Genomic DNA, 16,365 nt, shown 5'->3' with positions numbered 1-16,365 from the left:
TTAGAATGGCAATCATTAAAAAGTCAGGAAACAACAGGTGCTGGAGAGGATGTGGAGAAATAGGAACACTTTTACGCTGTTGGTAGGACTGTAAACTAGTTCAACTATTGTGGAAGTCAGTGTGGTGATTCCTCAGGGATCTAGAACAAGAAATACCATTTGACCCAGCCATCCCATTACTGGGTATATACCCAAAGGACTATAAATCATGCTGCTATAAAGACACATGCACACGTATGTTTATTGCGGCACTATTCACAATAGCAAAGACTTGGAACCAACCCAAATGTCCAACAGTGATAGACTGGATTAAGAAAATGTGGCACATATACACCATGGAATACTATGCAGCCATAAAAAATGATAAGTTCATGTCCTTTGTAGGGACATGGATGAAATTGGAAATCATAGTTCTCAGTAAACTATCGCAAGGACAAAAAACCAAACACCGCATATTCTCACTCATAGGTGGGAATTGAACAATGAGAACACATGGACACAGGAAGGGGAACATCACAATCTGGGGACTGTTGTGGGGTGGGGGGAGGGGGGAGGGATAGCTTTAGGAGATATACCTAATGCTAAATGACGAGTTAATGGGTGCAACACACCAGCATGGCACATGTATACATATGTAACTAACCTGCACATTGTGCACATGTACCCTAAAACTTAAAGTATAATAATAATAAAAAAAAAGTTCTGTAGATGTTAATTGCCTATTGATGGAAGTGATAAGGGAATGATAATGATGAGAGGTGGAAGAAATGCCAGCCACATATATAAGAGCAGCCTGGGTAATTTTTAAATGAGACTTTAGTAGGTAGATCTTTTCCTTCAGTCAATTTGTGACATGTATTCTCTAGAATGCCAAGGTTATATCCAATAAAGCCACTGATAAACTGTAATGGTAAAAAAATTTTAAGTAAATTTGAGATAGAAAAATCATAAACCAGATAAATGTATTAAATACTGTAAAGCTCTAGGTTAAATTTATATCAATGACTTATCAAGGTAAATCTTCTTTAAAATTTGCCCTCACTGGGGATGAGAGCATAAATGAAAAGTAAATAGAAACACAATATTTAAGTGTGATAGCATCTAAAATAGATTTGAGAGTTTGAGTCATATCCATGAATATAACTGTATAAGTGTATCAGATTTTGCTTTAAAACAACAATGGTAATTTATTTTATATGAAACAACACTTTTACAGTGTGTTAAAAGTAAAGTTTATCACTCGTTTTGGAAAACACCAATCAATGGGATCTGATTCAGTATCTATTAAAAGGTACGCTCCATGAGATTAGAGACTTGGTCTCATTGGTGGCCATATCCCCAGCACTTACAACTATATTTAACAAATAGTAATTGCTCAATATATATCTGTTGAGTAAGTGAATTAATAAGTTTTAATTATGCTGAAACTCCTTCTGCCATCCACACAGTGGTTAAAAAATTGTAATGGAGGAATCCTGGTGCCTATGATCTGGTGTAAGGAAGATTTAGGAAGCCTGAATTTGAATCTTGGTTCTTCCGTTAGTTCATTCTCAGGCTAATCACATGACACCCTTGGGCCTCAGTTTCCTCATCTGCAAAGTAGAGGTGGTTCCAGGGTAATCTTTCTTGAATCTAATTAATAGATAAACCATGTGTTAGACATTATAGGCTGAGTTATAATGCAATAGTAAATTTATTTACAAACTTTAGAACATTAACACAAGATTTTGTTTCTCATTTATGTTTCATGTCCATCGGTGATTTCTATGGGTCTGAGCTCCATATAGTCACTTAAGGACCCAGGATGATGGAGGTTCCATCATCTCATAGATAAAACTGTAACATGTACATTTAATTATTTAATTATTGCAGCAGAAATAGAAAGATTGGAAATATGTGCATTTCATAGGCTAGAAATAGTCACATATCTCAGCCTAACTAAAGGGAGAAAAAAAATAAGGACAAGTGGTGGAATCTGTTGCTGTCCTAAATTTCACCATGAGGCTGGTGAGCTCATCCCTTGGCTGCTGTAGATGTTGGTTGTAAGAGCTCATAGCTGTCCCCCTTTTTTCAGAATTGCCTCCAGCTAAATGGAAACGATTTGCCTGGCAGGTTTTCCCCATTGCCCAGGGGCAACACACAATGACTGACTGATATTGGCATACAGAAGTCAGGCCCTTTGATTCAAAGTGAGACCAACTCTATGGTGAAAGTCATGCTGAAGTTCCCCGTGGAATCAAGCTGAAGGTAGACTCCAGCTAAGACTGGATCCACGATTAGCTTTCCCCACCTATCTTTGTCAGCTTTTCTCATTCCAGTTTTTCCTGGAAGTACTCCATCAGTAAATCACTTGCACACAAATCTTCACCTCAGGCTCTGTTTCTAGGAAACTCAGTCTGAAGAACCCAACCTAAAAGAGTGTGTACCATAATTTGTCCTAGGAAGCTTACTCTAAGGATGGGCTTCTGGGGATGTATTAGTCTGTTCTCACGCTGCTAATAAAGACATACCTGAGACTGGGTAATTATACAGGAAAGAGGTTTAATGGACTCACAGTTCCACATGGCTGGGGAGGCCTTGCAATCATGGCAGAATGCAAGGAAGAGCAAGTCACATCTTACATGGATGACAGCAGGCAAAGAGACAGCTTGTGCAGGGACACTCCCCCTCATGAAACCATCAGATCTCTTGAGACTTATTTACTATCAAGAGAACAGCACAGGAAAAACTCACCCCCATGATGCAATTACCTCTCACTAGTTCGTGCCACCACCCTCCCCCCCACCCTCCACCACAACATGTGAGAATTATAAGAGCTATAATTCAAGATAAGATTTGGGTGGTGACACAGCCAAACCATATCAGGGGATAAGATCATTGACAGCTGTATAGTAATTAACACCCCAGCCTCAATGGCAGGTGGAGAATTGCCAGACCCTGGCATCTGCAGTGATCCAATCACTAAGGCTTTCACCTGTGGTGAATTGGCGTGGAATGCAGGTACAATACCATTCACCTATAGGTGTATCTGGCTTTTGAGATATGCTGAGGAAATAGTAGCTATAAAGACTTTTGGAAACATTTCAATGCTGCTAAGTGACACTGATAGATTAAAGAGAGGAAATGGCCAGCTCAGATCTATTAATTAATTATTATATAAAATAAAATGTGAGAATTGGAGGCCTCTTTGGCAGCATTTAAAGATAATTCCATCTCTTTCAGCCAAGGGAAGACAGAGCTAAACACTAGGCACAATACTTCTCATAAAAGTGTCAGAATATCAAAGATGGCTGAATTCTCAGGCTATGCAAGTCTCCTATGCAGCATTCTGGGCTCTGATAAGGAAGAAGTTGAAACCTGAGGTAGGAATACCTGGATAGATGCACCAAAATCTTGAACCTTCAGATTTTTTGCAACCTCTAGGCTCGTAGAATGTGTGCACTAATTTTTGCTAGAAAATACAAGCTTTCATCTTGTTTGAAGACATTCCAGAGACTTTACCTGAGGTATGTGCCTAATAAGACAATGCTTGCCCTTCTCAACATCTGCTCCCACCTTTCCTAGTGACCTCAAGACCCATAAGTAGGATGAAATTTCCACATTATGTGACAAGGCAGAGATTTAAAGGTATCTAAGATCATTTACTTGAATAGTTGTACTAGGAAAGGGAAATACTAAGATCTTTAGAAATCTGTTGAATACAGCATTTTGACATTGATACCAGAAGGCCCAAGGAACTACTATGGCCCCCACTGTAGTAAGAACATATGTTACTCTGTGATATGGTTTGGCTCTGTACCCAAATTTCATGTTGAATTGTAATTTCCAATATTAGGGGAAGGACTTGGTGGGAGGTGATTGGATGATGGAGGTGGATTTCCCCCTTGCTATTCCCATGATAGTGAGTGAGTCCTCATGAGATATGGTTGTTTAAAAGTGTGTAGCACTTCCCTCTTGGTTCTCTCTCTCCTGCTCTGCTGTGGTAAGATGTGCTTGTTTCCCCTTTGCCTTCTGCCATGATTGTAATTTTTCTGAGGCCTCCCAGCCATGCTTTCCTTATAGCCTGTGGAACTGTAACGTCAATTCAACTTCTTTTCTTTATAAATTACCCTGTCTCAGGTAATTCTCTGATAATCAATAGAGCCCTTGTTCAGGTCTATTTCATAATTCTACCCAGCTGTTATTTTTCTGGTTTCTGAACATATGATCAGAATAAATATCCTTAACCATTGGCAGAATTCCCATATTGGTGCCATAACCTATAGAGTAATAACATTTATTGTGGGCGACATAGTTTTGATGTGTGTCCCTACCTAAATCTCATGTTGAAATGTAATTCCCAGTGTTGGAGGGGGGCCTGGTGGGAAGTGGTTGGATAATGGGGGCAGATTTCTCATGAATGGTTTAGCACTATATCACTGGTGTTGTCCTCGTGGTGGTGAGAGAGGTCTCATGAGATCTGGCTGTTTAAAAGTGAAGCAAAAAGGGTGGTTGGGAGGAGAAAAAGCTAATCATGGATCCAGTCTCAGTTGGTCTACCTTCACCTTCACTTTTAGCACCTCCCCCTACTTTTTTCCTGCTCTGGCCATGTGACATGCCTCGTCACTCTTTACCTTCCAACATAATTGCAAGTTTCCTGAGGCCTCCTTAGAAGCTGAGCAGATGCCAGCCTCATGCTTCCTGTACATCCTTCAGAACCTTGAGCCAATTAAAATTCATTTCTTTATAAATTACTCAGTCTCAGATATTTCTTTAAAACAATGAGAGAGTGAACTAATACAGTGGGAAAGGCCAACATGCAGGGGTGATGATCCCCATCATTTCCATCACTTACTTCACCAATGTAGTTCCTGCAAAAATTCTATAGATCAAAACATAACAAAGGACTACTGGAATTTAACCAACTGTAGCTCCAACTGCAGTTGCTATGCCAGTTGTGATATATTTACCAGACCACATTAATACAAATTCTTATTATGTAGTATATGCCCACTGATCTGAGAAAGCATTCTTTTCCATACGTACCAGAATAAAAGAAAAAAGGATCACAAACAGATTTTATTTAGATCTGGTAGTACAGAAAAAAAGCCTGAGGTTGGTTCAAAGGTGGCTTGTCTTGGTATGTGGGTACGAGCTGAAAATGAACTGCTATTATGCCACATTCCACCCAGGGATGGCGCTGAAGACAGTGATGAGTGAAAAATCTTCCACTGGAAGGAACTTAAGCAGTGCATCTTGTCATTTACTTTGAGAAGACAAAGAAGTATTTTACAGTAAGGGTAAAAATTGACTCATGAACATTATAAATAGCTTGTATGGTTGGTTAGAGACCTGAAAGGAAAAATATTAGGTTAGGGACAAGGATGTCTGAGAAAGAAGCATTGGGATGGAACTGTGAAAGTGAATGCAATACATAATGATCTTTGTGTCATAATTCATTGTTCACAAAAGGGAATTCATCATGGAAGAGAAACTAAATTATAAAGTTGACAAAACGACTTGGCCAGTAGATGGCAGCCAGCATCTGTTCTTGCCAACTCTGCTTGTGCAATGGGCTCTAGAAGAGAAGCAATTCTAGTTGAGGTAAGAGCCATGTAAGGACCCAAACAGCATGGGTTCCCTCTCATGACAGCTGACCAACTGCTGCCACCATTGAATGTCCAATATGCTAGCAACAGATAGCAACAGTGAGAACACAGTATCATTCTTCAAAGAGACCCATAAGTCATTTGGTGGCAAGTTGATTACCCAGAACCCCTTCTTCATTGCAAGGAGCAATACTTCATCCAGACTGTCAATCAACTGCCAGTCCCTGACCACACTGCCCAACTGTCACCACTCCAAGGGCTCAGAGTTTCTGATCTATCATTTCACACAAATAGCATTGCCATAAAGATAAAATTTATGGCAAAAGATGTTCAGTGGCAGCATATAGCCATGGGATCTATTTATTGATCCCACCATATATTAAATCACTCAGAAGCTTATGCCTTGATAGGGTAGTGGGAAGTCTTTAGTGCTTGATTGAAGCTCCATCTCAAAGAAGTCACTTTGCAAGGAAGCAGTATATGCCTTATCCTTCAGGATGAAGTATTTACCCTAAACCAAAGACACTAAATAGTGCTATCTACAGTAAGTAGAATGCAAGAAATCCAAAGGGTGAAAGTAAGAGTGGTTCCACTCATCATTCCTCCCAGACACCCACTCAGGAAATTTTTGTTTCCTTGCTCCTGCTTTCAGGCTCTGCTTGTCCTGGTTTTCTAATAAGAGTGGATTATTCTATCAGGAGACACGGAAAATCCCAATAAAGCTCTGGCTGATTCCTGATTACTTTGGGCTCCTCAAAACAGTAGGTCATCAGACAAAAAATAGTTTCTCAACTGGCAGGGGTAATTGACCCTGCTCAGTAGGAAGAGGTAGAGCTACTGCCATCTAATGCAAGCAAGGTAGTTCACTGGACTATTTTTTGTATTTCCATGACCAATTTTACTATAATGAGCAGCTCTAGTAACCATAAACTGGTAAAGGTATGATAACCAGAGCCTCAGATGCCACAGGGGAAGCCAATTAGTCCAGTAGCGGTGCTAGCCAAGGGAGAGGGCAGTCAAGAACGGGAGGTAGAGGAGATAGGTTATGACTATCTAAGAACCAGTCAATTGCAGCAGCAAGAGATGTAGTTTATCTAAATAATCTCCTTGTAAGTTTTCCCAGAAAATTTACGTTTCATAAACCTGGAAAATCTGTGCCTAGATAGAGTTAACAATTTGAGAGGCAGGTGGATCTGAGAATTGCAAGGTGGATACTACAAGAGGCCTTATTGTTGCTCTGCCCAGATTCACCATACTAAACGGGAACGCCTATCCCCAGTTCCCACGCCTTAGCAGCTGTAAGAGGCTCACAGTCATTTCCCTTCTTTTAATGGGAACCTCTAAAATCACCCCAGCCTGCAACCCCTGCTGACACTGGGAAAACTATGGTAGAATTCATGTTCCGTAGCTTCCCGTGGACCAGATTGGTTCCAGCTGGTCTCCAGCTGCGACCACATCCTTGCTTACCTCCTCCCCCTGCTCCATCATTCTCTTTTCACTCCCCCTCTCCTGAAATCACTTCCTCAATAAATCGTTTGCATAAGAATCCAGTTTTATGTCTCTGTTTGTAGGAAAACCCATGGACAACAGGGAGCAAATGAATCGTTGGTAGACAAGCCTTTCTCAGCTACAGATGCCTTTAAAAGGAAAACATTTCTTCTAGACTCTTGCTGTTGACTAAAATCACTTGTATTTTAATATTAATGAAAGATACTCCATTTAAAAGTGTTTGTAGATTCGTTATGTGATTAGCTCTAATAAAACTATAAAAGCAAAGCAAACTTATCAACTAAATTAACCAATGCCAAAATAAAATTTAAATTTACAACATTAATGTGATACATTTGTTTTATTTCTGGAGCTAGATGACTGATGTTGAATTCAAAAACAAAAAGATACAGCCCAGGGCTTGTTTCTGTATTTAGTCTGTTACTGTATTTTATCTTCAACTATACAAATTCAGAGCACACTCGGTATTGTTTAAGTGTTAAACACAAAATGTCATTAATAACTTCAAGGCTTTTTTTGGCTAGTATAGGACTATCAGCTCTCATTCTTAACTAAAACTCAGCTAGCAAAAAATTCTCTAATGGCAGTAGTAGTAAGTTTTCACTTGAAAATATTTTAAATCTTTCTCTGTTACTTGGTAATAAACATTGTCGATTTATTGAAATATGTATTAAATGGTATCTAGCTAATATTTTACTGAACTCAGAACAGAAGTATTTTTCATCAGAGGTATCTTCCATCTCCATACTTAACTGCTAACTAATTGTTGCAAGTTAATAATGTGCAAAACCAAATTCATGGAAGGTACCTGTTTATATTGGAAATATGGGTTTAGTGTGGTATATCTGTTTTGTGTGCCTCATAAAGATTCAGTGCTCCTACTAATTTTATCAGTTTAATCTTCCATGACACATTTATTAATGGCATGCACTGTGATATCATTTAAGATTTCTTGGCTGAGCATACTATCAAAAACAGAAATGCAAATATGACCACTGAAACTAGGGATCTTTATAGAAGGCCCTCTCATAGTCCCCAGTATGCTTATATTACACTAGATGTGATCAACAAAATGAAAATAGTTTAAAATTTCTTTTGGAAAATTCATATACCCTATGATGTTATACTGAACACACTAGCCCCCTCAGTTTATATACTATATTTGGGAGGAGTTGCACTAAAAGGATTCTGAAATTATTTCTTTTGTAAAATTGTATAAATTTTGCCAGTTTCAGAGATTGCCATAGTTGTGGTGGTTTATCTCAAAAATTTTTTTAAAAATTGCTCATCAATTAACTTCTTCCCACTGGAATACACTACCTTTGCTTAATCAGTGAATTAAAACAATTACTGGTTTTCTCTCATAGTTCAGCCCCTACTTTAAGAGGCTTATTCTCCATTGAACTTTAAGGTTTTCTTTTATTTTTTTAAGTAGTAAAATTTTATGAATGAAACCTACTCATGATTTAAAGTGATAAAATAACATTTCTTTATTTAAGAAAAAATGTCTCTTTTGAGCTAAACATCAATGACACCAATTCATGTTAACTAACAATAAAAAAATAAAGAATAAATCCTCTCCATCTAAAGTGTCTCTTTGAATGGATGACTTGGATACGAATAAAGTGGCTGTTCCAACTTGATGTTTGTGAAGGATGAATCTTAATCAAATGCCTTTAAAAAAAAAACAGCAACAATTAATTGGCTCAAAGGATAGGACAGCTGCCAACTCACAGGCAATTTCTGTATCTCTGTGTTAATTGCCTTCTCTGAAACATGAAAGCAAATTCGGATAAAGGGAACATTGTGGAAATGAATTATTTTGATGTTTTTACACAATCTCATAGTAAACTTGTGCACAGCTGCAAGCCACTGGATTTGCAATCTCTTTAAAAGCTTTTGTTCATCAAATTATCTATGCCTCAAACCTATGTGTTTTAGGCATTGGCTGTATCTAACCTCTCATTTGCGATTTCAGGGGCACAAGTATTATTGAAATTATATCAGCTTGCTTTAATCACAGGGAAGGATCACTGAGTAAATGAATAGCATAATATGTAAAATACCTAGGATAATGTCAGTTACATAACGGGCTACCTACTTAAAAACAAAAATTATATTTTCTATCTTAAAATAACTCATCCTAGGAGAGTTAGGAACAAGTGTTGCCAAACACCATTCCACAACTGGAATAGAAGACTCCTTATTATTTCTCATGGGCAAGTATGTGATTAACCTATCCACCCTTTGTCTCCAAAGCCAATGACTTAAGCCCTCACCAACTGTTGGGCATTCCAAATGTAAAACAAGGAAAGTGTAATTGCCATGCTGGGCTTTTATGAGGATAAAATAACCCTAACAAGTATATGGAAGAATTTTATAGGAAATAACATTTCATTATCATTATTCATTAATATTATTTTACTTTGGGATAGAAATTATATGATTATCTTTAAGAATAAATGGCTTTATGCACATATCCTGTTCATAACTCATTAGAACATGGAGGATTTTCTGATTGAAGGGAATTATGATATCTGCTTCAGTAATTGTGGAACTATAGCAGGAGTGTCGCTCTCTGAGACTATTTTAAGTAACATCCATTCTAAAGGCAGGGGTTATATGACTTCTCAGTGTTCCTTAGAACTTACAGTTTGGTAATCTAGAAATTTTTTTTCATTTTTTTAAATCACCGTATTTATCTACTTTCAATATATTGAACATGCAATTCATCAAGAACCTGCTTTCCATGTCTACATATGCCAATATACACTTTATCATTAATGAGTAAGGACATTTTGATGATTGCCATCATGGATAAAGAGATATTTTCCCTATAAAATACAAGTGCAATGTTAGCAAATTACAACACTGATTTATTTTCAATCAATTACATCATGTATTTTCATCATGCTTTACATTATTTGTTTACATTTCTGATGTTCTCAGGAAATCAAGTTTTTTGAGATATCAATACATACTTAATATGTATCCTCACTTGCAAAATAAAGAAGGCACTGACTTTTTCTTCTAGTATTTATGCTCTATTACTTTTAAACTTCATGGGGACCATATATTAATTTTTCTAAGTCAAATAAATACTATTTATATTCTTCAGCATCTTTCCACCAGGTTTCGTTTTTCCACCAGGCTCCATTAGAGTGCGTAGTAAGAGATGTTCTCTTCTAACACAATTTTAAAGAAAGTCAGAAAAAGAAAAGCAAGACTTGCTTAGCTATGTATTTTGTAGTTAGACAAAATTTGTGTTTCAAGTTACTAAAAGCAGTAGATATGATGGTGGCACAGATAATCTATTTTGTCTCTGTTCTTTTCACATCTTTGGCCTCTAAATATTTAGAACGTGTTTTCAAGATGTGAAAGAGGCATCTTTTTTTTGCAAGGACTATGCCTCAGGGGCCTCATCTTCAAGCTACATTCACCTGAAGAGTGTGGCACTCTTCCCGTTGCACTAAGCCTCTCAGCTCTAAAATCTATCACATACTCCAGAAGTTAGAAATATAAATTTTTATATTCCTGTCCTATCCATAAGCTTCAAGTATCTATTTTTCTTAGAAATGGTTCCATGTCAATGATGGAAGAAAATAAATTTCAAGCTAATCCATTCAACCTCTAGGCTTATAAATCTCTATTTCATATTTCAAAGTTATGTATCCTATTAATGTGTCAGGAATTGGTGGGTTCTTGGTCTCGCTGACTTAAAGAATGAAGCCGCAGACCCTCGTGGTGAGTGGTACAGTTCTTAAAGATGGCGTGTCCAGAGTTTGTTCCTTCTGATGTTTGGACGTGTCTGGAGTTTATTCCTTCTGGTGGGTTTGTGGTCTCAGGCTGACTTCAGTAGTGAAGCTGCAGACCTTTGCAGTGAGTGTTACAGCTCTTAAAGCCGGCATGTCTGGAGTTGTTCATTCCTCCTCGTGGGTTCATGGTCTCGCTGGCTTCAGGAGTGAAGCTGCAGACCTTTGCAGTGAGTGTTACAGCTCATAAAGGTGGAATGGACCCAAAGAGTGAGCAGCAGCAAGAGTTATTGTGAAGAGTGAAAGAACAATGCTCCCATACCATGGAAGGGGACCCCATCAGGTTGCTTCTGCTGGCTTGGGTGGTCTGCTTTTATTCCCTTATTTAGCCCCAGCCACATCCTGCTGATTGGTCCATTTTACAGAGAGTTGATTGGTCCATTTTACAGAGTGCTGATTGGTCTGTTTTACAGAGTGCTGATTGGTGTGTTTACAAACCTTTAGCTAGACACAGAGTGCTGATTGGTGCATTTACAATTCTTTAGCTAGACAGAAAAGTTCTGCAAGTCCCCACCTGACCCAGAAGCCCAGCCAGCTTCATGTCTCAATCCCCCCTCTAAACAGGACACCCCAACTGCTGTTGGGAATTTGGCCAATGACCACTTAGCTACTTCCTGCTGGATAGGGGCAAAGAAGGGGCCCTGCAGTTGTAATGCCCTCCAGAGGGCAACTCTTTAGGCCAGTGGAAGGGCACGTGGGTTGGTCCAGGGGTCCTCGGTAGAAGTTGTTAGTTGAACTCATTTGGGGTTCCATTTGTAAGACCATCTGTAGCTTGATGGCCTTGATTCTAGAGGAAATGAATTTAACAAGAAGGTTAAAGATACAAGGCCCAAAGGTGAGTAACAGCAAGATGGCTGCCATGGGACCTAGAAAGGGGAGAAGCCGTGTTGCCCAGCTCCAGAGGTTGGTATAAGAGTTTGAAAGGCATTGTCTGATTTCAGAAGCCTTTTCCTGTAAATGCCAGGCAGCATCTCATACTATCCCTGACTGGTCAGTGTAAAAACAACACTCTTCCCCTAAGAAGGTACAGAGTCCTCCTTTCTCAGCCGTGAGGAGGTCTAGGCCTAGGCGGTTTTGGATAGTCACTGCTGCCAAAGAATCTATTTGGGATTGTAGAGTAAGGATAGATTTAGTTATTTCTTGTAATCTGTCTTAGAGGCAGATATCGGTTGAAGTTCCATGTAAGAAGAATATGCCTTGGCGGGGTAGACAGAATTTTACCCTGGCTTTTAAAGGAATAGGGTACACTGTTTTTTCTTCATTGCTTTTCTTTCTCTCTTTCTTTGACTCCTGTTTGTCTGTCTCTCTCTTTCTTTCTGACTTTCTCTCTGACTCCCCCTTTTTCTCTTCCTCTCTTTCCTTCTGACTTTCTGTCTCTGTCTCTTCCTCTGTCTCCTTCTCTTTGTCTCTCTGTTTCTTCCTCTCTCTCTCTTTCTCTGACTTTCTGTCTCTTTCTCTCTTTCCTTTCTGCTGGTCTTTCCCTGCCTCTGCCAGCCATTTATGCTGCTGTTCTGCCCTCTCCTTCCCCTTTTGATGGCTTCAGCAGTGTAAGACTGCCACCTCCTTGGGTTTTTGCACTGCATGCAATAACTCCATGGTTTCCTTCTGATACTCAATGGGGGTTCCCCCCGAGGTTAGGAACTCCCTTTCTTTCCATATTGCAGCATGAGCATGTAGGATTAGATAAGCATACTTGCTATCTGTATACACATTTATTCTTCTTCCATTTCCCAGTTCTAAGGCTCAGCTAATTGCCACTAGTTCTGCTAACTGGGCGCTGGTCCCTAGGGGAAGAGGCTTACTTTCAAGTATGGTTACATCACTAATTATGGCATAACCTGCCCTTTGTATCCCATGTTCCACAAATGAATTTCCATTGGTATATAGGTTAAGGTCAGGATTAGCTAAGGGGACTTCTAAGAGATCATCTTGGGTGGCATAAGTCTGGACTATAATTTATTGGCAGTTATGCTCAATTGGTTTCCCCATCCTCTGGGAGAAAAGTGGCAGGGCCACGGGCCGCACATGTGTGTATTTGAAGCACCAGTCCCTCAAGGAGTAGCACCTGGTATCTAAGCAGGTGGTTGTCTGATAGCCATAAACTTTCTTTGGCACCTAGTAAGCCATTTACATCATGAGTAGTCCAGACAGTGAGATCCCTTCCTTGTATTATTTTGGTAGCCTCTGACACTGAGACGGCCACTGCTGCAACTACCCTTAAACAGTGAGGCCAGCTTTTTCTACTACATCAATTTACTTACTTAAGTATGCCACTGGTTGTGGGATTGTCCCACAAGTCTGTGTAAGGACTCCAAGAGCTATCCCTGCTCTCTCTGTGACGTATAAAGAGAAGTTTTGTCCTGTCGGAAGGCTTAAAGCTGGAGCTTGTACTAGGGCCTGCTTTAAGGTTTTGAAGGCTGTTTCTACCTCTGGTTCCCATTCTACTAGATGAGTATTTGCCCTCTGGGTTTCCTTGATTCGAATATAGAGGTGCCTGACTCTCTTGCTGTATCTGGGGATCCATGGTCGGCAAAAGCCAGTGATTCCAAGGAACCCCTGCAACTGTTTTAATGTCTTAGGGTGAGGATAAGCCTGTATAGGCAGTATTCATTCCTTGCTGAGGGCCCTGATCCCTCTGGCTAAGATTAGGCCTAGATATTTGACCTGCTGTAGGCCAAGCTGGGCCTTCAACCTAGACACCTTGTACCCTTGATTAGCTAGAAAGTTCAAGAAATCTAGAGTAGCCTGCTGGCATGAGGCTTCCGAACCAATAGCCAAAAGTAAATCATCCACATACTGAAGGACCAGAGTGCCTGGACTTGAGAAGTGGCCTAGATCCTGGGCCAGTGCCTGACCAAACAGGTGACGGCTATCCCTAAACCCCTGGGGCAAGACCATCCACGTAAGTTGGGACATGCGGTCTGTGGGATCCTCAAAGGCAAAGAGAAACTGGGAGTCAGAGTGCAGGGGAATACAGAAGAAGGCATCCCTTAGGTCCAGAACCATGAACCATTCTACTTTCTCTGGTATTTGAGAGAGCAGGGTATAGGGTTGGGTACAACTGGATATAGAGGAATTACTGCCTCATTGATGAGTCTAAGATCTTGCACTAGTCTCCACTGACCTTTTGTTTTTTGTACTCCTAGAATTGGGGTGTTGCCGGGACTGCTGCATTTCCTTACTAAGCCTTGAGCTTTTAAATGTTTAAAATATCCTGTAATCCTTTATGAGCTTTAGGCCTTAAGGGATATTGCCTTCGATAGGGAAAAGTGATGGTGTCTTTTAGCCTGATTTGGATTGAGCAGGCATTTTTTGCCCTTCCAAATTGTCCTTCCAATGCCCATACTTCAGGGTTGATTCCCTCCTCAAGTAGGGGACAACAAATGGGTAACTTTTTCCCCATATTCATGTAGATAATAGCTTCAGCTTTGGCCAATATATCCTTCCCTAATAAGGGTGTGGGACTTTCAGGCATAACAAGAAAGGCACGTGAAAAGAGCAAAGTCTCCCAGTTACAACTGAGGAGGTGGGAGAAATACCTGGTTACAGGCTGTCCCAGGATTCCTTGGATGGTAATGGATCTTGAGGACAGTAGTCCAGGACAGGAGATTAACACTGAGAAGGCCATGCCAGTGTCCAGGAGGAAGTCAATTTCCTGGCCCTCAATGGTTAAACAAACCCAGGGCTAAGTGAGGGTGATGACATGAGCTGGTGCTTGCCCCTTGAGGGAGTTGGGTCACAGGGAAGTATATTTCCTTAAGGCCTCTCATAGCTGCTCGAGGAAGGCAGAGGGATTTTCTTCCTTTGCCTGAGTTATGGTGGACATCATTGAATAATTCATGGGCTTTTCCCTAATTCTCCTTAGTCCTTCTAGAACACAAATCAACAGATGTTTATGACTCCAGTCCCCATGATCTGAGTCAAGGTCCCAGTGGGGATTCATACTGGGGACAGCTTGCTGACTGGTAGGGAATTTGTCCCTTTCTTTGGCTGTCATTCTATCATTTACTTGACTAAGATACCAGGTATCTCCAAACTCTCGGGCTGCAGCTAAAGCCACATTCTTTTCATTAAAGGCCATGGTTTGATCTAACAGTAGCATGACATCTCTCCAAGTGAGGTCGAAGGTTTGCCCTAGACCCCTTAGGACATCTATGTACCTATCAGGATCATCTGAAAACTTCCCCAGGTCTGCCTTGATCTGCTTTAAATCAGACAGGGAGCAGGGGATATGTACCCAGATTGGGCCAAATTCCTCTCCCTCTACAGCTTGAAGGGGACATAACCGATAGCCCAGGAGTTTTTGTGGGCCTTTGGAGATTTCTTTGCTTATTTCCTTCTTGGCAGGGCAGATTAGAGGAGGCTTATCATTAATAGGAAGCGGAGACATAGGGAGGCTAGGATATGGGGGTAAGCTTAGAGGTCCTCCTGTGGGATGTAAATTGTAAGCTTTGCATTATTTGTGTATTCTCCTTCAATGAAAAGAAAGCTTGGACATAAGGTATTTCATTCCATTTGCCTTCCCTCTTACAGAAAAGGTCAAGCTGCAGGATAGTATTGCAATTTATTCTTCCTCAGGTGGCCATTTTTCCCCATCACAGAGAGAATATCGGGGCCAGGCCAGGCCATAGTGCAGAAAAAAATGAGCTGCCTCTTTTTCAGCGTTTGTGGGTCAAATTGGTCCCAATGGCTTAGGATGCATTTCAAGGGTGAGCCTGTTGATGCCTGAGTGTTTCTCATCTGAAAGACAAAACCTCCTGTGGTTTTTTTTTGTTTTGTCCTGACCCTGCCGATCAGAATAGTTGTGCTCACCGATGCAGCAGCAGAAATAACCCCTGCCCAAAAACCTGCAATGGTCCCTGGACCCTGCTGATTGGAATAGTTGTGTTCACCGACGCAGCAGCAGAAACACTAGTTTTCCTCCCAGACCACAAGGAAGACCAAGGAAGGTCAGATTTAGTGGCCCTTACTGATGCATTCTCAAAAACCTGCACCCTTGCCTGTCTTCCTAGACCACAAAGAGGACTGAGAAAAATCGGATTTAGTGGCCCTTACCAATGCATTCTCAAAAACATATTAGAGTCCTAAGAATTCTCCTGTTAGTATTGGGACCTTACCTGTGTCTTATAAAGATGTTATGCCCCAAAAATGAAGTGGAGGGTCATACCCTGAGGGAGGGAAGGGATCTCCAGGGTTGGAAGAGTGACACCTTTTTCCTCACTTATATGAATAGGAAGGATACAATTTCTGAGGCTCCCCATATCCCAGCTTCAGGAGTAGCTTTTGCTAGGCCTGCTAGTCTGAGGAGGTATCCTAAAATTCCAGATAGTCCCCCCTATGATGGGGCTTTGGGCAAAAATTATTTATTTCTGATTGGTGAGCCCGTGTGCCAAAAAAGGTAACAGAGTCCTGAAGTTTATAATAGAAATCATTCTCATAGGAGAAACTAGAAAAGC

At 40.4% G+C, this 16,365-nt stretch overlaps 1 protein-coding gene across 1 annotated transcript in view; it reads right to left on the bottom strand.

The window, feature by feature from the left end:
• Window positions 1-213: 213 nt before the first annotated feature.
• The window catches only part of FBXO4 (F-box protein 4), a 201,982-nt gene continuing 185,830 nt past the window's right edge, over window positions 214-16,365 (bottom strand). The window contains exon 7 of the mRNA XM_054488455.2: window positions 214-1,632. The gene's annotated coding sequence lies outside the window, so the exon portion shown is untranslated. The remainder of the gene's footprint in view (window positions 1,633-16,365) is intronic.

This window comes from Pongo pygmaeus, chromosome 4 (assembly GCF_028885625.2).
Source record: "Pongo pygmaeus isolate AG05252 chromosome 4, NHGRI_mPonPyg2-v2.0_pri, whole genome shotgun sequence".
In the NCBI taxonomy this organism is placed as follows: Eukaryota; Metazoa; Chordata; class Mammalia; order Primates; family Hominidae; genus Pongo; species Pongo pygmaeus.
The sequence above is the reverse complement of the archived record's forward strand: the minus strand, read 5'-3'. Positions and strand labels throughout refer to the sequence as shown.